At 30.4% G+C, this 22,866-nt stretch overlaps 3 long non-coding RNA genes across 3 annotated transcripts; all 3 read right to left on the bottom strand.

Annotated features, from left to right (window-relative positions):
• Nucleotides 1–8,325: 8,325 nt before the first annotated feature.
• On the bottom strand, nt 8,326–9,057 carry LOC105851795 (uncharacterized). The gene is made up of 3 exons (XR_001143511.3): nt 8,833–9,057; nt 8,627–8,730; nt 8,326–8,502 (listed from the first exon to the last, which is right to left on the bottom strand). It is a non-coding gene; the product is annotated as an uncharacterized lncRNA (long non-coding RNA).
• A 4,462-nt stretch (nt 9,058–13,519) lies between these two features.
• On the bottom strand, nt 13,520–15,533 carry LOC113785732 (uncharacterized). Its single transcript, XR_012162494.1, has 3 exons — nt 15,466–15,533; nt 15,220–15,370; nt 13,520–13,612 (listed from the first exon to the last, which is right to left on the bottom strand). It is a non-coding gene; the product is annotated as an uncharacterized lncRNA (long non-coding RNA).
• A 5,619-nt stretch (nt 15,534–21,152) lies between these two features.
• LOC113785851 (uncharacterized) lies at nt 21,153–22,866 on the bottom strand. Its single transcript, XR_003472034.2, has 4 exons — nt 22,802–22,866; nt 22,585–22,690; nt 21,949–22,035; nt 21,153–21,291 (listed from the first exon to the last, which is right to left on the bottom strand). It is a non-coding gene; the product is annotated as an uncharacterized lncRNA (long non-coding RNA).

Raw genomic sequence — 22,866 nt, 5'->3', positions numbered from 1 at the left:
ATATTATTATTATTATTATTATTATTATTATTATTTATTTAATTTTTTGACATAATTACTCTTGCAATTCTCTAACTTAATTTTAAATAACACTTCAGTCATTTTTTTTTATTTGATCCTTTATTTAATTTTAAATAAACAATTTCATTTTTTATTTTTTTTTAAATGTTACCAATATTATCATTTTTTTTACAAAACTCATAAAATTAATTATCATCTTCAATATAATGTAAATTTCATTAAATTTATAATTCAAATCTTCAAATAAATTTATATTTATATTTTTTATATTTTTGAATTTTTATAATAAAATTGAATGAATGAACCAATCGAAAAGAAAAAAAAAAACAGATAAACACTACGCCAAAAATGACATTTAACAGCGCCCATTTTACAGCGCTTGCTAAACACAAGCGCTGTTGTAATTATATTTTAAAAATAACGGAACCTATTACAGCGCTTTTTGATGCAAAGCGCTGTAAAACAAGCGCTGTAGTAGGTCATATAACGTTTGCGCATCACGTTATAAGGCCTTTACAGCGCTTGTCAAAAAAGCGCTGTAAAAGGAAGCGCTTTCGCGAATCAGTTACAGCGCTTTTTTCACAAGCGCTGTAAAACACATGCGCTTTCATTGAATTTAACTACCTATTACAGCGCTTTTTTCACAAGCGCTGTAAAACACATGCGCTTTCATTGAATTTAACTACCTACTACAGCGCTTTTTTCACAAGCGCTGTAAAACACATCCGCTTTCATTGAATTTAACTACTTATTACAGCGCTTTTGTCACAAGCGCTGTAAAACACATGCGCTTTCATTGAATTTAACTACCTACTACAGCGCTTTTTTCACAAGCGCTGTAAAACACATCCGCTTTCATTGAATTTAACTACTTATTACAGCGCTTTTTTCACAAGCGCTGTAAAACACATCCGCTTTCATTGAATTTAACTACTTATTACAGCGCTTTTTTCACAAGCGCTGTAAAACACATCCGCTTTCATTGAATTTAACTACTTATTACAGCGCTTTTTTCACAAGCGCTGTAAAACACATGCGCTTTCATTGAATTTAACTACCTATTACAGCGCGTTTTTCACAAGCGCTGTAAAATACATCTTTCAAATAATTATATACGTTGCGAACCCTAATATCCTCTACGTACTGTGCGGCCATCTACGTTGTCTAAGATATTTTTTACACATGATCTGTTATGTTTTGAAATTGTCAAAAATTGTCAAAAACTCATACCACATGATCTGTTCTGTTTTGAAATTGTTAGTTGATATTGGTTTCTTTTTGAAACTTGTTGATATGTTTTGAAAGCTTATTATTTTTGTTACTGCATTTATATAGGTGGTATAATATGGATAGGAAATGGATTTCAGCCAATCGATTGTCAAAAGAGTATGAAATTGGAGTGAAGGAGTTTGTTGAGTTTGCAGTGAAGAATGCAAAAGATCCAAATAGAGTAGTTTGTCCTTGTTTAAAATGTTGTTTTGGAAAACGTGTTAGAGAAGATGAATTAGAAGGACATCTAGTATGTAATGGAATTGATCAAAGCTACACATGTTGGATAAGACATGGTGAGAAAAAAAAAGGAAACATTAATTTTGAGAATAGTTCTACATATGCTTCAACTGATTTCGATACAGATACATATGAGCCGGACCGAGTTGATGAGATTGCAAAAGCAGTTGAAGAAGATCTTCGAGATTGTCCTAAAATGTTTGAAAGTTTGTTGAGTGATGCAGAGAAAGAATTATATAATGGTTGTACTAAATTCACAAGACTGTCAGCGATATTAAAGTTGTACAACTTAAAAGCGAGTAATGGATGGTCTGATAAAAGCTTTACGGAATTATTAACACTCATAAAAGATATGTTGCCAGATGATAATGAACTTCCCAGTCGGACCTACGAGGCTAAACGGATTTTGTGTTCTATTGGAATGAGTTACGAAAGGATTCATGCGTGTCCTAACGATTGCATTTTATTTCGAAACGAATATGAACTACTTAAGGCGTGTCCGAAATGCAATGTCTCTCGATATAAGAAGAAAGAATCTACTCCAGCAAAAGTCGTGTGGTATTTTCCTATAATACCAAGATTTAGGCGCATGTATCGCAGTGAAGAAGATTCAAAACACTTGACATGGCATGCAGATGAAAGAATTAGAGATGGAATGTTTCGACACCCTGCAGATTCCCCACAATGGGCAAAAATTGATCACGAGTATCCTGAATTCGGGATAGAGTCAAGAAATCTAAGACTTGCACTTTCTACTGATGGAATGAATCCACATGGTCTTCAAAGCATCTCACATAGCACGTGGCCTGTGATTTTGGTAATATATAACCTACCTCCATGGTTATGTATGAAGCGTAAGTTTATGATGTTGTCTCTGTTAATTTCTGGACCCAAACAACCGGGGAATGATATCGACGTATACTTGACTCCTCTAATCGAAAATTTAAAAAGTATGTGGGAGACAGGTGTGGAAGTTTATGATGGGTATAAGAAAGAATGTTTCAATTTAAGGGTTATGTTGTTCGGCATAATTAATGATTTTCCAGCATATGGTAATTTATCAGGATATAGCATTAAAGGTCAGTGTGCATGTCCTATATGTGAAGAGAGTACAAATTGGATGCGGTTGAAACATTGTAAGAAGAATGTGTTTCTTGGACATCGTAGATTTTTACCTTATAGTCATCAGTATCGTGGGTGGAGAAATGCATTCAATGGAAAATCAGAGGAAGGTAAAGCTCCTTTAGCACCGACTGGATATCAAATACTTGAAAAAGTACAAGGTTTGACCAATAAATTTGGCAAACCTTTTGCGGGAGAGCTGGTGAAAACTGGGTGGAAGAAAAAGTCAATTTTCTTTGAATTGCCATATTGGAAGTCATTGTATGTAAGACATTTCCTCGATGTGATGCATATTGAAAAAAATGTATTTGAAAGTGTTATTGGTACGTTACTCAATGTTCCAGGAAAGTCTAAAGATGGCGTCAATGCAAGATTGGACTTGGTCGATATGGGAATAAGAAATGAACTGGCTCCAGTAAAGAAAGGAAATCGCACATATCTACCTCCAGCCGCTCATACTCTATCTAGAAAGGAAAAAATTGTTTTATGTAAATTTCTACACGAAGTTAAAGTTCCAGAAGGATACTCTTCGAACATTAAAAATTTGGTTTGTATGAAAGACCTCAAGTTAAAAGGTTTGAAGACCCATGATTGTCATATTATAATGGAGCATTTGCTACCAATAGGTATACGTTCCATTTTACCTGAAAAAGTTCGACTAGCCTTAACTAGATTATGTTTCTTCTTCAGGGAAATTTGTAGTAAAGTGATCGACCCTCAGAAATTACCGACATTGCAGAGGGAAATTGTTGTTACTTTGTGTGAGCTTGAAATGTATTTCCCACCATCGTTTTTTGATATAATGGTTCACCTTACTGTTCATCTGGTTAAGGAGACACAACTTTGTGGGCCAGCTTATATGAGATGGATGTATCCGATAGAACGATATATGAAAATATTAAAAGGGTACGTAAAAAGTAGAAGTCGACCAGAAGGTTGTATTGCTGAACGATACATTGTTGAAGAGGCTGCTGAATTTTGTACTGAATATCTGTCCAATGTTGAATCCATAGGGCTTCCCATGTCTCGTCATTCGGGAAGACTATCAGGAGAAGGGATAACTGGAAGGAGACTACTGACTATATCAAGGACAGAATGGGAGCAGGCACAATTGTATGTTCTGCACAATGATGATGAGGTTCAACCGTATGTTACAATACACATTGATCAGTTATCTCGTTTGAACATGAATAGGAATCAAAATTGGATAACTCGAGAGCACAATCGAAGTTTTGTAACATGGTTAAAAAATCACATAATGTCAAAATTTGATATAGACCCCGGATCAATTTCAAATAGATTGAGGTGGCTAGCAAATGGTCCGAGCTTACATGTCTTTTCTTACACTGGTTATGTTATTAACGGCTACACATTTTATACCAAAGAACAAGATGATCAGACCACTATGCAAAATAGTGGAGTCACTCTCGTAGCTGAAGCGATGCATGTCTCAAGTGCAAAAGACAAAAACCCAATATATGCAAATCTATCATATTTTGGGGTTATCGAGCGCATATGGGAGTTAGACTACACAATGTTTCGTGTTCCCATATTTGGTTGCAAGTGGGTCGATAATAATAATGGCGTTCGGATTGATGAGTCAGGATTCTTGCTTGTCGATTTTAATAGGGTGGGATACAAAGACGAGCCTTTTATTTTAGCGTCGCAAGCTCAACAAGTGTTTTATGTCACTGATCCTTCTAATGATAAATGGTCTGTTGTCCTATCGACCAATAAAATAAGTGATGATAACAATAATGATGAAGATGTTGGTAATGATCTTTTATTTGCAACATCACAACAACCACATGAAATTGATTCAACTGATGATGGTTTATATCTTAGAGATGATCATGATGAGGGAATTTGGATTAATCCATCGTTTCGTATTGTAAATGGACAAACAAATGTGAATGTCACCAGGAAAAGAAGAAGGGCATCTTAATGTATATATATGTTTAATTGTTTTATATAAGCTATGCATGTAATCTGAACTGTGTTATTGTAAATATGCATGTAATCTGAATTGAGTGTTTTATACTAAGTTCTGATTAATTTATTTTCTGATTAATTTATTTTCTGCTTATATTTAGCTTGATTTGAGTGTTTTATACCAAGTTCATGTAACAATGAGTGTTTTATATTTAGCTTGATTTACATGAACTGAACTGAATATAAATTAGTAATTTACATGAACTGAACTGAACTGAATAGAGAGATTCTCTTTTGCTCAGTGCATATATATATATAGATTCTTCAGAATACTCATTTCTAATAATTCATCATCTCCTAAAGTATTGTGATAAAGACAATGATAACAATATTTTTAATCCAATAAACAATGATAAAAATGTTTTTAATGTCATCCCAACCCAAATAAACCAAACACAAAAATAAAATAAAGAGACATTTTACAGCGCTTATCTTAAAAAGCGCTGTAAAAGATCCTTTTAAAAATAAAATAATGAGTGTTTTATACCTTTTACAGCGCTTTTCACACAAAGCGCTGTAAACGACTCTTTTGAAAGTGAGTAAAAAAGACATTTTACAGCGCTTATTTGACAAAGCGCTGTAAAAAAGCTTTAAAAATAATATTCATCAGACACCTAATTTCTTCAAACACCTTGTACGCATCATGGGAATCCAAAAAACATCAGACACAAACCCATTTCTTCAAACACCTTGTACGCATCATGGGAATCCAAAAAACATCAGACACAAACCCATTTCTTCAAACACCTTGTACGCATCATGGGAATCCCCAAAAACACCAGACACAAACCCATTTTTCGCAACATGGCAATGATCCTGAATACCAATTAAGTTTCGATTTAAGAAGGAAAGAGAATGTAAAGAGATAAAAAGGGTGTTGAGGTGGAGATTGAATTGTGAAAGAGTAAGCTTTGATGTTTGTGAAGAAGATGCATAAAAGGAGAAGAGTTTGGTGAAGAGGAAGGGATTTTTGTGGTGACCAGTTACTACTATGTGGGTTTTGCATGCATGTTGAGCTTGTTTAAAAAATAACATAACATAACAAAACACAAAAACAATAAGGCCTTTTACAGCGCTTATTTGGAAAAAGCGCTGTAAAAGAGCCTTTTAAAATTAACATAAAGAGACATTTTAGAGCGCTTATGTGGAAAAGCGCTGTAAAAGGCTTTAAAAAACATTCATATAACATAATAACACACGGAGGTCTTTTACAGCGCTTATTTGGGAAAAGCGCTGTAAAAGAGCCTCTTAAAATTAACATAAAGAGACATTTTAGAGCGCTTATGTGTAAAAGCGCTGTAAAAGGCATTCAAATAACATAATAACACACGGAGGTCTTTTACAGCGCTTATTTGAAAAAAGCGCTGTAAAAGAGCCTTTTAAAAATTTAACTAAAGAAGCCTTTTAGAGCGCTTATGTGTGAAAGCGCTGTAAAAGGCATTCATATAACATAATAACACACGGAGGTCTTTTACAGCGCTTATTTGAAAAAAGCGCTGTAAAAGAGCCTTTTAAAAATTTAACTAAAGAAGCCTTTTAGAGCGCTTATGTGTGAAAGCGCTGTAAAAGGCATTCATATAACATAATAACACACGGAGGTCTTTTACAGCGCTTATTTGAAAAAAGCGCTGTAAAAGGCATTCAAATAACATAATAACACACGGAGGTCTTTTACAGCGCTTATTTGAAAAAAGCGCTGTAAAAGGCATTCAAATAACATAATAACACACGGAGGTCTTTTACAGCGCTTATTTGAAAAAAGCGCTGTAAAAGAGCCTTTTAAAAATTTAACTAAAGAAGCCTTTTAGAGCGCTTTACAAAATAAGCGCTGTAAAAGGCTTATAAAAAGCGCTGTAAAAGTGTTACGTATATATAACAGTTACCTCTTCAGTTTCCTCTTCATTACGTAACCTTCATCTCAACCTTCATTTCTTCTCTTCTTTTGCAAACCCTATCATCCCGTCCTTTACGAACCTTATTTCCACGATCATCTCCTTCATTTCGAACCTTATTTCCATCCAAGATCATCTCTCCCATTTCACACAATATATTTTCATTGAAATACGTAACCCTCATTACGTATCCACCCATATATGAAATTATGGGTGTGCATTTTAGAGCGTTTTTTTGAGAAAGCGCTGTAAAATGCACACCCATAACTCATATAATGGGGTGCATATTACAGCGCTTTTTGTGAAGAAGCGCTGTAAAATGTGCATAACAAGCGCGCGTTGTATTTACATGTTTTATAGCGCTTTTTTAAAAGCGCTGTTGTATCATTTACAGCGCTCGTTTCCACAGCGCTTATTTTTTTGAAAAAGCGCTGTAAATGGCTTAAAAAAAGCGCTGTAAAATCCGTTTTTTCGCGTAGTGAAAAGAATAAAATATTATCTGAAATTAAATTAAAGGACCGCATAAACAATTATATTTATTTTTTTAATGATAATGTATAACTAATCTTTCTTGTAAGATCTTTGAGAAATTGTGGAATTGAAGTATCTTTTATTATTATTTTAATTTTATATATGCTCTAGTTTCTTATTTGAAATTTTATATTTTATTTCAATTAATTTTGATGGATGTATTTGCTTAGCTTAGCTTATTTGAAATTTTATATTTTATTTCATCCTCTATTAGCTTAGCTTAGTTGGAATAAAATGATTAAAGTATTTATAGGTATTTACATGTCTTATATTTCATATTGTTTAAAAAAATATTTTTTGTAAAGAAATATTTTATTTTTTGTATTATGTATCATTTTTCCTCCTTTTTCGACAATAAACTTGATCGTAAAATATATTAATACATTAGCAAACAAATAAAATGCATAACAACATTATAATTCTATTTAATTTAATAATGGATATGAATATCATTACATCTTATTTGTATTTATTATCTAGCAGATAGTTGAGTTATCTGTTTATTTTACATGTGAAAACTTGTTAAACTACCTATCTTGTGTTAGTCGCTAATTTTAAACTCAGATGTATATAATTTTTTTCATCCTCAATTTTATCACATGATTAAGATTGATCATCCTTAATATTAATAATCATTTAATGTTATTCAAAAAATAATAATCACTTAATTGATCTTTGATGGTATTACAATTAAGTGATTATTATTTTTTGAGAATCGAAATTATTATTATTGCTTTATCAATTTAGTGTTCCAATCATTCAATTTATGTTTTTTTCTTTCTAATTTAAACAATTTGTATGACCAAACTTAGTTATTATAGGTAAAAAAACACCAATGACCAAATGTGTCAGTAATTTTAGTACGGTGATTGATAATTGAACTAAAATTAAGAAATTCAAGTGAAACTAGATGTAGAAAATCAACGAATATTTATAATTGAAACCATGACTTTAGACCATTCTCTATTGATTTATAACTTTAACTCTTTATTCTTACTCTTAATTAGTATTTGTTATTTAGTTACCATTAACAATTCAAGCACTTATAATCAAATATAAATAATTTCAATTAAGTTAGTATTTTATAACTAATCTATGTGAATAAAATGATCTTTCTATTTCTTCTACAATAGAACACACTTTTTCAAAGTGTGGTTTTAGCGCAATCTACCCAATTTTATTTTTGCCAACAATGCTAGAATTTGCCTCTCAAGCGATTCATAAAAGAAAACATGTACGTTGAATGTAGTAGAATAAATAAATATTTAATCATGATGCCTCTATTTATTTATTAACTATTTTACATCATCATATCACTTTTATTTATTGAAGTCGTTCACTATAACATTCCAACGACAATTTTGTTCTCTATTTTTTTTGTAAAAGCTAACAAAGACTACAACACTTGTATAATATCATTATTATCCTTTTCTTCCTGTAAAACAAAATTTAAAGGTTAGAGAGATAGATAAATTAACAAGTGCAAGAAATCATAAGAGTAACAAAATATTCAAAGAAATTATAAATGTAGAAGTAACAAAATTATCGATCAACTTAACTCTTTATTTAACATTGCAGTAACAATTAGACCAGAGGCACTGCCTAACTCGAGGTGGGACACATACATTTTTACAATCATCATCCGTAGCACAATGAGGATCGTCTATGTTAATGTAAAACACAAAATAATGTTAATGAAAAATGATGAAAGGTTGTATATAAAATATAGAATAAATTTTGAGAATGAAGAGAAAAAAAGACTCACCGAGGCCTTTGGTTAAAACAAGAAAATGGAAAATAATTAGGATCATAACATAAACAAATTTATGAATTGTAGCCATATTTTTTCTCTTTCACAAGTAGCAAATGGAAAATTGTTTGATCAATTTATAATGTAAAAAGGTCCACAATCTGTTTTTGTGAATGAAATAGTTTTTAGCACTCATAGTTTCACAATAAATGCTTCTTAAAACTATACGCCGTATGTTCGACAATGAATAATCCAATTACCATTTTGCACGTAATAAAAAAATTATATAAACGAAAAAGAGAGACTGTCTTTTCATTAAATGTCTTGATTATATCCATTGACTATCAGATTGAGTTCATTCTTTATTTTTTTCCCTCTGTTAGCCTTTCAAGATTAGCAGGGACAAAATTCCAAATTAGAATAATAAAGTTGAGCAATGATACCGCAAAATATTTTTTTTTCTATAAATGATATTATATAATTATTAATAGAAATTCCTACGTAATTTTGAGATATCGGATTCGAATCTTAAATATAATGATTAACTTATAATAATATTAATATTTATCGGTTGAATTAGGAATTAAGGACACTAGGTAATTAACATGGTTTTTAATGTAACTAAAGTTTGTTTCTTTAAATAATTCATGAATGATATGTAACAAAATACATTTTTAATGTTTTTTTAACAAAAAATATTGTTTACTTATTATTTTTTTATATAAACGTAGTTATTTATTATTGTAGATGTATAGTTGTAAATCTATAATCTGTTAAAAAAAAATTATTAGGCCAATTAGACGAGTATCTATCAACTAAAATATGTTAATGGACAGATTGAATTGTGTTTTATGTTTAATGGGTGAATATAATTTGGTATTTTTTACTAATCTTTAGTGGATTTTAATGGGTCGTTTCTATCCATTTATTACCATCCAAATTCAAATCCTTCTATTTTGCCATTTTTAGACACAACATTTCCACATTTATTTAAAATGTAATTAAAAAGGAGCGCCGCATTTTAGGTTGGTTACATATAAATGACTTAAAAATACCATGTTTGAAAGGGACACTAAATAAAACATCTCTAATTATATGTTAAGATTTTCATCATCTTGCGATCTATCATATGCCTTTAAATGTTTTAAGATATAAATATGATTTTATCTAAGTCTAAACTCTTCACTCTTAAAAAAAAAAAAAAAAAAAGTTATCACTCAAAATTAAACAAAAATAATGTTATGTTTGCTAGAAAATAAAGAAAAAGAACATTCTCATGTCATGAAGCCAATACAAGGAGATTAAATCCTCGAAAGTCAATTCAATAAAACAAGAGAACCAATCTTGATATTGAAGTCATCTCAAGAATATTGTATTTAAGATTTCATTGATGAATAAAAATGATTGAAGGATAATATGAACAATATTCTATATGATATAATGCAAAAGGAATATATCATAAAAGTTTTGTTTAATCAAACAAATGTGCAAACATTGCTTTTGGATTTCATTTAGACCAACAAATGAGAATCAGTTCATTAACTTATAATGTGGTTAGTAACAAAAAGAAATGGATATAGTCTCAAAAATGTTAGAAAAAGATAAAAGATAAAATATAAAAAGGATGGTCAAAAAGGTTCCAAACAAAAATGTCTCAGTATATGGATAAATCATAAGTAATGTCATTAAAAACTGATGCAAGTTTTGAAAAAATAACGCATGTCTGGATAATCACACGTGAAGAAATTACAATGTTTAGACTCTAAACTTTACGGTTAGGATAAGATAGAGAGTTGTGAACTAATAAGAACAATGTCAAACAAGTCAAAATAGTTTCCTCAAAAATTATCACAAGACTTCCACAACAACCAAACAATTATTAATGTATGCGCACAGTGAATTCATGAGATGGAAAATAAATCAACATAAGAGATGTAACACAATGCTCAATATCAAATTTCACATAATAATAAATGACATGACAAAAGATTGAATTTGTTCAAACTTCATCAGCATAATACAATTCACACAATTCTTTTTAAAATAAATTCAAATAACAAAAATAAAATAATAAAAAATTACCTTTATATATGGATTGTCTTCTAAGAAACACTTTTTTAACGACAAAAGAAGAACTTTGATAACATATATACAAAAACAAGAAAATTATGTTTATTGTCATAAGCTCTTGCTCTTCATGTTCAACAAACATCCCTATTTATAGGTGAACAAATCTTTTGATTGCTTGTAGAAAAATACAAGTTGTTGGGCACACCAATATATGCAAAAAAAAAAAAAAAATCCCTTTGATGAGTTGTCCCTATTTTTAGTGCAAAACAAGGAGAACATTCTTTTGTTTTTTATGAATGATGGGTGGTTGCGAAATCTGAAGCTTGTGACACCTTACATTTTTTTACTATAGCAACAAGGGGTAAGGAAAAAGTGTTGACTCACATATGTATTTGCTTGTACTTAATTTTGTCTTTTAAAGCGTTGCAAGTGGGAGAACAATGAGAATGTTTTCTTCAAAATGAGTAGAACAATCTTCTCGCAGGAAAAATGTTCTCTTGCTTTTTGTGAGAAGTGTATTGTCTTAAAAACTTCAGATTGTGTCACCTTTAAAAAGATCATTGTAGCATATTTAGAAATTGAAAAAGGTGTTAGTAATTTTTTCTTGCTTGAACTATATTAGTCTTTTAGTGACTTGCAAGTGCTAAGAATGATGAGAATGTTCTCTATTCTTAGAGTGTCAAAGCTTGAGTTGTTTAGCTTTTATTTGCCTAAACGAAATCCAAAACCGCATTGGTATCGTTGTTGGATCAAACAATGCTTTTATGATAGTTCCTTTTGCATGGCATCATAAAAAATATTCTTTACATTATCCTTCAATTATTTTTGTTCAATAATGTCATCTTAAATACAATATTCTTGAGATAACTTCAACAACAAAGTTTTTCCTTGTCCATCACTAAGTTGACTTAAATACATTTAAGGTGCTAAAATTTACTTCAATAAGTGAGAAAATTTATATAAAATTTTTTCAACAAAGAGAACGTTTTTTTTTCTCGATAGGTAGTAGAACGTTCTTTCATCGTAGTTGAGAATAATTTCTTCTATATAAAAGAATAATATCTTTTTGGATAATCATCCTCAAAGAAAAAACTTTTGAACCAATGTTTTTCTCAATTTTTCTTGGTGTTTGTACACATTGTGTCTTGTCCATTCAGTATCTTTGAGATGCTTCAGTCTAAACAAGAATGTGTTCATCATGAGTATGATTATTCTTCGATGTTGTAGGGTGTAAAATAGGCAAAGAAATCCTCCTTTGAGTTGTGCACTTTTGTATTGCGATGATGACATAATATACTACTTGAAATGGTATGGCATCAAAGTACAATATTTGTTATGCATTATACAGATACAAGATGCAACTATACTTGCATTATTGTTGATGATCCATCATTTTATTTTTATCATCCTTTTATGTTTGATCTTCTTATTTGAGAGGATTTTGTAGAAATGGAACTTAGAGTTGATTTTGTACGGTGGTAACATATGCTCAAGGTATGTAACACAAAACTCAAAGTGAGTTATCATATAAATTTTAAGCATAATCTTGTATAGATTCAATGCTTTAGAAAGTTATGAGCTAATATTTTGAACATCATGATTTTAAACATCTATTTTAATATCTTTGTAAGCTTACAAAAAATTGTTGTAATCTTCTTATGCTAATTTAATTCTTTCATTATTGAGTAGATCTTATGCACTTGTTGATGTGAATGATTTCTAGCTTGTCTACTTAAATGATTTTTGTTTCTTAAACAAAACTAAAGTGGAATCATCAGTAGATTGTCGTTCATTTTATGCTAAATTATTCTTTTAGTCCCTTAACTTATTTTTTTGTTTCACTTTGATTTTTCAATTATTTTTTTTTCTGATTTAGTTCCTTAACTATATTTTTGTTAGTTAAGTTGGTCCATTCCATTAGTTTTTGTCAAAAAAAAATGTTAATTTTTGCTAATATGTCATTTGAGGGGCAAGAAATTAGACTAAAATGAAACCAAACAATAAGTTAAGAGATCTAAAAGTGTAAAAAAAATTCCTTTTTTTTTCTTTTTCTCATTTCCAATTTAGGATTCACCTTTTACTTAATGATCTTTAATTTTCAAATTTTCTTATCTAAAAAAATGTCTTGCAGTTATCAAAGTCAATCATGTAAACACCAAAATCTGTAATTATGATCCAAGATCAAAAGCCACACCCATTTTTAACATTACTTGTTGAATCCAAATCCAATTCCCAAGGGAAGAAACCTCTCAAAAATTTATTGCCAAAGAAATATAACTTCCAAACCTGAAACAAAGATTTTGAAACACTCTATTGAAGGATCAACTCTATATTATGCCCTGCCCATTCTCATAAGTGATCTCATCAAGGATATATTTCTTGATGAAAAGAATATCCATTCGAGATGTGGTGTCATGTGTGTCAAAATTGTTTGCTCCCTCGTTCTGGCAATCCTTGAATGTTACTTAATGTTGAGGTGTCATCTTTCTCAAGCTCTTAAGGTAAACCTTCCTATGTAAAACATGCAAAATTTAAAAGTTAAGAGAGAGATAAATTAAAAAGTGCGAGAAATCATAAGATTAACAAAAATATTCAAATAAATTATAGATGTAGAAATAACAAAATTATTGATCAACTTAACTCTGTATTTATGACAGTAACAAATACCCGTTAGGTGGGTTACAAATCTTTGGACACTCTTCGTCCACGTCACATTGGTGAGGTACTATATTAATGTAAAACACAAAATAATGTTATTAAAAGAGGATGCAAGATTGTGTAAAAATATAAAACAAATTTTGAGAATGATGAGAACAAATGTTTACATAAGCCTTCGGTTACAACAAGAAGTTGGAAAACAATTAGGATCATAACATAAACAAATTTTTGAATTGTAGCCATTTTTTTCTTTCTTTTACGTACTTGTAGCAAAGAGGAAATTGTTTGATCAATTTATAATGTAAAAAAATCCATGCACTGTTTATGTCAATCAAATAGTAACTTTGAGCACTTATAGATAAAATTCAATCTATATAATATCACTTTTTAAAACATTTAAACAAACGGCCCGAACACTTCTTACTGGTTTGATGGTAAGAATTTATTCATTTTTTAATCTACTTTTACTTTTTTTTTTTACTCTTTGTTAGTTTTTCATGATAGACAAGGGACAAAATGCCAAAAGTTGAAATATTTTAATATTTAATTATATTTCATTGTCTGGAAAAATATATTATATTAATAATATTAGTTATTTAATAATTAGAATTTTTAAATTGATTAGTGATTAAGTTAAATAATCAGTCTGATTAGATTTTTCTTTGAATAATGAATTATTTAATTAATTGATATGAAATTAAAAGAGATGTTTGATGGCTCATTTAATAATAATGAGAACTTTTATTGATCATCTCTTTTACTACTAAAAATAAGTTTTTTTACATGCAGATTCAAGTTAAAATTTCGTAGGAAACTCATTACTTGTGGATTTTCTAAATGAATAAATTTCCGTTAAATTTTCGTGAATAATTATTTACTGAGGATTTTGGAATTCACAGGTAATGTTCCCTTAAATATTTCCACAGGATAATCGAACAAATTCCCAGCAAAATTTTGGCCAATGAATTTCCCTCCAAGGCATTTTTCTACAATTTTTCTTGCAGTACATTTTCGGCAGACAATGTAGCATGTAATTCCGCTAATAATTGTGTAGGAAGTTCTGCTTGAAATTAGTATCCATAGATATATTCGCACAAAATTCCGTAGCTAGATCTGCATTAGGTGTGTTACTTAGGACAAATATTTTAAACTTTTAATTTCAATCCATTATATTTAATGCAAAAAAGAATATGAAAATATTTTGATTTAATTTTTATAAATATATTTTTGAATTATTTAATATTAGTCTTTAACTGCAATATTTAAAAATTATAACAAATATTAAAAGTCAAATTTCTATACTCCCACACAAAGTTTATATCATGTTTACAAATAATAATTACCAATTAAAGCATGGTTCCAAGAAAGCTAAGTAACAAATTACAACAATCAAAGTAATTTCATCCTGCTCTAGTTAATTCGTTCCAAGTGAGTTTGCCGAAAGCAGCAAAACGTACATGCTTCAAGGTCTTTACTAAATCTAGTCTAGTTGAATGAATATACAGTAATTTCTGGTACAGATTCTGTGTTTAATTATGCAAAATCAATATTGTAGCTTCCTCTGACGTAAAAGCATATACTAAGTTAAGAAATAAAGCAAAATAATTCAATCTCACAAAATTTCTACTATATCAAAAGCAAAGAATGAGTTTGTAACAAATAGAATAAACTTACTTGACACGGGGGCAAGTATCCATTCAGCAAGAAAATGAAAATAACGGAAAAAATTGAGTTCAATTCTAAGATTAGCTTCCGACGAGGCAAACAACTGCTGAAACCACTCGAAAAAATTGAAGTTAAATCTCAGTGATTAGAGTTGGATGTTCTGAAATTTCAAGTGGTGATTGGATTAGGAAAGATTAAACGAAAATTGAGAACGAAAACAAGTGTGAATTCTGAAAACAATTAAGAATCACTTACAAGAGATGATCAATTCAGGCGCAACTTCAAAGTACGTACTTAAAACAAGAAGCACTTATAATAGCAACTTGGCCAAATAAATAAACCATACAAGTTACAAAATTAACAACTTATATATTGTATTTGATTATTTTAATAATATTCCAATCAAAGATCCTAGAAAGTCAGTTTACTGAATATCCAGAAAAAGGGGAAAATCAGTACTAACTGTGTCAGGAGCAGACATGTTGGGGAGTACGGGGGAGTCCGACATTCGGAATGGGCTAAACAAGGATTCATAAGAGACTTAGACACCACATCTCAACCCAAAACCTTAAGGCATTAGGTTTATGAGTCATTCTTCTTATATATCCAATATAGCCTCCTTTCTTAGTCAACGTGAGACTAACTACTCATAATTGAATTCCAACAATCTCCCCCTCAATTATGAGTCCCACCACTAGACTTGATTCACTTGATCCAAGTCCTTTATTGACCACTAGACTTGATCCACTTGATCCGAGTCCTTTTTGGTCCACCACTAGACTTGATCCACTTGATCCAAGTCATTTTTGCTCCCCCATCAAGCCAAACCAGACTCTGATACCACTTGTTGGGGAGTTCGGGGGAGTCCAACATTCGGAATGGGCTAAACAAGGATTCATAAGAGACTTAGACACCACATCTCAACCCAAAACCTTAAGGCATTAGGTTGTTGGAATTTAATTATGAGTGGTTAGTCTCACATTGACTAGGAATGGAGACTATATTGGATATATAAGGAGAGTGACCATAGGATGAGGTCAAAGGAACACAAAGTATATGTGTCTGTCTTTGAACATATACCTCAGAAAATAACGTACCTCTGAAGGTTACGAATATTTCCTCTTATGTCTAAGTCTGATGTTTGGGTCTGAAGACTGAGTTCGATAATTAGGTCTGAAGATTGCCTCTGAAGAATGGCTCTGAAATTGAGTTTGAAGACTGCCTCTGAAGCCCTTACATGTCTCTCATGTGCACAAACTCAACATGCCTCTGAAGAGTTCATATCAAGGTATAATTAAATTTGGAGAGAGTGTTCAAATCATAAATTCAAAACTCATAATCCGTTTATCAAAATGGTGCAACACACTCCAAATGTTGCTTATGATATTTAGCCTTTGATGTTGCACTTACTCTGAATTTTCAACAAGGTGATTTGCTTAATGCCACTAATTTTAAGTCATACAATTCTGCCTCTGACCATCATTATTCAAGAAACACAATATTTCACTCCAATAAGAAAGTCAATGCATCTGATGGAAGTCAACGATTGAAATTGAAAGAATTAAGTACGAAAAGAAGACTTAGCCGATTCAAAAACTTGTGAAGATCCAAGAACAACTTGAATCCATTCCAGCTCAAATCAATCAAGAGTATGAAAGAAGATTCATGTTTTTTAAGACGATCTAAAATAAGATTTGATTCAGATTTATAATTGAAGAAAATATTTGACAAGTTTAAAATAAGATATGGTCAAAATTTGAAGAAGATATGACCAAGATCTTATCAACAAGAAGAAATGAATTATTTACAAGAAAATTTGATCAAGGTTTATCACAAGAAAATATGAATTATTTACAAAAATATTTGATCAAGATTTATCTATAAGAATATATGAATTATTTACAAGAAGATTTGATCAAAATTTATCACAAGAAGATATGAATTATTTACAAGAAGATTTGATCAAGATTTATCTACAAGAAGATATGAATTATTTACAAGAAGATTTGGTCAAGATTTATCGCAAGAAGATATGGATTATTTACAATAAGACTTGATCAAGATTAATCTACAAGAATATATGAATTATTTACAAGAAGATTTTATCAAGATTTATCACAAGAAGATATGAATTATTTACAATAAGATTTGATCAAGATTTATCTTGAAGAAAATATGAATTATTTCCAAGAAGATATAATCAAGAATTATTTACAAGAAGATACATTTATTATTTGCAAATATATGATTTAGACTTTGCAAGGACAAATGAGAAACTCTAACATATTCTATAAATAGATACTCAAGGTTGAAGAAAAAACCAAAAAGAGAGCTCACAAGCACAAAATTTCCTAAGTCATTAGAGTTCATAAGGTTAAGTCTAGATAATCACTTGCTTAAAAGAAATATTTTTTAAGTATTTTTTAATGTGAACATCATTGTTACAATCAGTTTATTATAAGCAAACCAATTTGTTCCAAACTCTTGTATCCCAGACTGATAAGGACTTTTGTATTCACCAAGCAATCTGTAGGTTTTCAGGTTGTGTTTAGAATACTTGACTTGTAGTGTCAAGGTGTTTGTGTTCCTCAAAAGGTTTGTAGATGTGAGGTTGTTTTGAGAGGACTGCCTTGTAAGGTCAGGTGTTATGTAATTCAAGTTTTGAATTAGTGGATTAAATCATTCTGAGTGAGGGGACTTGACGTAGCTACCAAATTGATGGTGAACTAGGATAAATTATTGTGTCACTTTAATTCTGCAATTTTTATTTTACTACGGTTCTGATCATTTAACATGATTGCTACTGCTTTTATTCTAAGTAAGTCACAAAACTCGAATCAATTTTAAATAAATTAGCAAAAATAATCCAACTTAGTCAAACACAGTTCAACTATCCTCGTGTTTGTGCTTTCAAGAGTGTTCTCTTCAAAATGAGTAGAACGTTCTTGTTCTAGAAAAAAAGTTCTCTTGGTTTTGGTGAAAAATGGATTGTCTTAAAAACTTCATATTGTGTCGCCTCAAACAATCATTGTAGCAGCTTTGGAAATTGCAGAAGGTGGCAACTACTTTTTGTACTTGGTTATACGTACTATATTTATCTTTTAGTGACTTGCAAGTGCTAATAATGATAAGAATGTTTTTTTAAAGTCATTAGACATTCTTGGAGTGTCAAAGTTTGAGTTGTTTAGCTCTTATTTGCTTAAAAGAAATCCAAAACCGTGTTGGTATCATTGGTGGATCAAACAAAACTTTTATGATATGTTCCTTATGTTCGATCATTTTTATTCATAAATATCATCTTAAATACAATATTTTTTAGATAACTTTAACATCAAATTTTTTCATGTTATGTGCCTTGCTTTAGTTCATTACTACACTAATCAAATGCGCTATTGAAGAAGGATGGTTGATTGTAGTTTGACTCTAGAGAAGGAGAGGGTTCGAGATAAGATAATCAATATAATTGCAACTAGTAAAGGTCGGAAGATAATAAGAATGAGTCTTAAAGCTTTTTTGGAACTATGTTCTAAATTACAACAAGAGGTTGTCAAACTTTCAATTTCATAAGAAGAATTTTGGAAGCTTTTGGAGAAATTGCAAGTGGAGAGTCATATGTTCACTCGAGCATATGTCTTTCTTCTTGATCATCCTAAGAAGGTTAGAGCTTTACTTGAATGCCCAAAACATATGCGAAAGAATTTTCACTAGAGTTTATATTCAATTTTATAAAGCATATAACAATTTTTACTATTACATTATTTTAATTAATAGATGAAAAAAGTGTACATTTAGACACTTTTTCAAACTGTAGATATTAATTTATTTTTTTGCCAATAGTGCTAGAATTTATCCCTTGATTCGTAAAAAACAAACATGTCATTACCATATGTTCAATGTAGAAGTAGAGTAAATGATTATTATTTTATATAATCATAAATGTTGCCTTTATTTAATTATTTATTTATTTATTATTTTACATCATTGTATTATCTTTATTTATTGAAGCAGTACATTTAATATTGCAGTGACATATTTGTTCTCCATATTTTGTAAAAGTAAACAGTGGGGACAATACTTGCATAATATTATTAATAAGCTTCTATTCCTGTAAAACAAAATTTAAAGGTTAGAGAGAGATAAATTAAAAAGTGCGAGAAATTAATCATAAGATTAATAAAATGTTCAAATAAATTATAAATTATAAATCTAGAAGTAATAAAATTATTGATCAACTTACTATGTATATTATATGACAGAAACACTGATAGTAGAAGCATCGGGGAACTTTAGGTGGGTGACAAATATTTGGACAGTCTGAGTCCACTGTACATTGGCGATGTGCTATATTAATGTAAAACACAAAATAATGTTACTAAAAGAGGATGCAAGATTTTGTATAAAATATAGAACAAATATTGAGAATGATGAGAAAAAATATTTACGTAAGCATTCGGTTACGACAAGAAGTTGGAAAACAATTAGGATCATAACATAAACAAATTTGTGAATTGTAGCCATTTTTTTCTCTCTTTTATACGTACTTGTAGCAAAGAGGAAATTGTTTGATCAATTTATAATGTAAAAAAATCCATGCACCGTTTGTGTCAATCAAATAGTAACTTTGAGCACTTATAGATAAAATTTTCAGTCTATATAATATCACTTTTTAAAACATTTAAATAAACGGCCCAAACACTTCTTATTGGTTTGATGGTAAGAATTTATTCCTTTTTTAATCCACTTTTACTTTTCTTTTACTCTTTGTTAGTTTTTCATGATAGACAAGCGACAAAATCATAAAAGTTGAAATATTTTAATATTTCATTATCTGGACAAATGTATTATATTAAACTACTTATTTAGATTGTTTTCAATTGTTATTTTTTATTTAAATTATAGAATTTGAGTTAGGTTCTATATGAATGACATCAAAGCAAATTTGTTTGAGGTGGAACAGAGACCTCACTACGCCAAAAATGACATTTAACAGCGCCTATTTTACAGCGCTTGCTAAACAAAAGCGCTGTTGTAATTATATTTTAAAAATAACGGAACCTATTACAGTGCTTTTGATGCAAAGCACTGTAAAACAAGCGCTGTAGTAGGTCATATAACGTTTGCGCATCACGTTATAAGGCTTTTACAGCGCTTGTCAAAAAAGCGCTGTAAAAGGAAGCGCTTTCGCGTATCAGTTACAACGCTTTTTTCACAAGCGCTGTAAAACACGTGCGCTTTCATTGAATTTAACTCCCTATTACAACGCTTTTTTCACAAGCGCTGTAAAACACGTGCGCTTTCATTGAATTTAACTACCTATTACAACGCTTTTTTCACAAGCGTTGTAAAATACATGCGCTTTCATTGAATTTAACTACCTATTACAACGCTTTTTTCACAAGCGCTCACTACAAGAAAAAAAACGTTTTGCGGCGGTTAAAAAAAGGGTTTGCGGCGGTTGTAACCGCTGCAGTTTGATGTTTGCGACGGTTCTGCAACTGTCGCAGATTCGTGCGTCGCGAGGCCAGTTTGCGACGGTTCACAAAACCGTCGTTCCAACCGTCGCCAACTTTTGCGGCGGTTCACAACCGCCTCTAAATATATTTTGCGACAGTTAGAACAAACTCAAAGTTATTTTTTTCTGCACAATTACGACAGTTATCAACCGTCGCTATATTTATTTTGAGGCAGTTTGAACCGTCGCAAACCTAATAATTTAAAATAAAAAAATATGATACAATTTTTTTTCCTATTTTTAATCAATTAAAATAAAAAATATTCATAAATACCATCCACATAATTTAAATACATAATTAATAACTATTGTACCAAAATCCAATTTATATAATTTTTTCAAAAGAAATAACACCAATTCATACATTGAAGTTAACTAAAACAATACATAAATTAGTTTAAATATTCAAAACATTAGTGGAGTAGCTAACAATACAAAACAACTCCATCAAACTTAGAAGTTCATCCAAATATCTAATTAGTCCCTAATAATGTTGTTCCACGATCATCAGGTTGGTGGCTGGACTCAGATGAACGTCTACCATCTATTGACGATTCTATGTCCATTGCCTGAAGAACAAAAAAGTATATATTAACCTCAATGAATATTGATAAATATTGTCAAAACTAATTAACTAAATTTCTCTTATAGCTATAAGAAATCTCTACACAATTGATATTTTTAATCAAAGACAAACAGTTCTCACAAGATTTTTAAATATGTTTGCTATGAAAACAGTTCTCTGTAACAGAAATATCTAACTTCGCAACTCACTATTACCTAACAAATAAGTAATTTTATAGTTTTGCAACTCACTATTACCACAGCTAACAGTTGCATCTTTGATTTATAAGGTGGTTAATAACAAATAGTTATAATTACATAACACTTCTATTATGCTTTATGATTTACAAGCTCTTTGTGAGTTCAGCTTCAATTTCATTGTTTTCCTCCTGTAAATCAAAATTAATACCATTATGCTTTTCATTTAAAGGCTAGACAACAAGGACTCTATAAACTACTAGAACAGTATTAGTTTACTTTCAATAAAAATCCATTCATTCTTGACAAAAAAATTAAATCAACTTAACTCCCATTGCCTTTTCATTTGAACTTGAATAATATTTAGCATTACTTTTTAATAAGGAAGACATAAGAATAATGAAGAGGAAGAGCAAAACACTGAGATAATCATAACCCAATAAGAACAATAGAAATTAGCATACCTGGTCATTTGCCTCTTCCTTTTCAGATCCGCTGCTTTCACCTGCTTCACCGCTCTCCTATATTCCATGACTTTCATGTCCATCATCCTAAACATGGTTACATTAACAATCTTTCAATCAAAATTGTGAAAAACGCATTGCACTATAAGTGAGAAAAAATGAGGTAGACTATATTCTGAGCAGTCAATTGGCGAACAAAAAAAAATTAGATGAAATATTGGGCGTTCAGATTTACATCCCACACAGTTCACTTAGAATATTACAGAAGATCCCGAATTGATGTTACATTCAGTTCAGAGCAATGAAAATTTCAAATTCATCTTCATAAAGCGGAGAAAGCAAGTTTAATATATCCTTCCTAATTTCGCACTGGTATCCCAAACAAATACCAAAAACCTTCAATTAGTGTTGTGTCAAATTAGAATCAAGGGCATCAACAGTTTTTAAAAAGACAATACTCTTACAAATGAGTCTATTTGTTTTGTCAAGTTGAGCTACAATTTTTTAATCTCTCTTTACCAGTACTTTGTTCCTGGTTGATTTTCTCAAAAATTAAACAAATGAACAAATAACGAACACCATACTCCATAGCCTGATATATCTTTTACGACAAACAAAGGCTAATGGATATATTACCTACTCCGACAAATGTAAAGAATCAACATTTAAATTGTCTGCTTCATTTAGGTTTGTCACCAAGTCATCATCTTCACTATCAGAATTGGTATCACTCTCCACCCGCCTTCAATGAAATGCACATAGATTTAAGAGCATTGAAACAGAATCAAAAATAAGATGAATGCTTGACAATCGATGCATCATAACTAAGGATAGGCAGAAAAAACCAATGTACCTTCTGAATATCTTCCTCGTCCTTACTGTAATCTTGCCCTTTCCTATTGCAGTTATTTGAAAACA

The sequence above is a fragment of the Cicer arietinum genome, chromosome 3, assembly GCF_000331145.2.
Source record: "Cicer arietinum cultivar CDC Frontier isolate Library 1 chromosome 3, Cicar.CDCFrontier_v2.0, whole genome shotgun sequence".
Classification (NCBI taxonomy): Eukaryota; Viridiplantae; Streptophyta; class Magnoliopsida; order Fabales; family Fabaceae; genus Cicer; species Cicer arietinum.
This window is presented reverse-complemented; position numbering and strand designations above follow the sequence as displayed.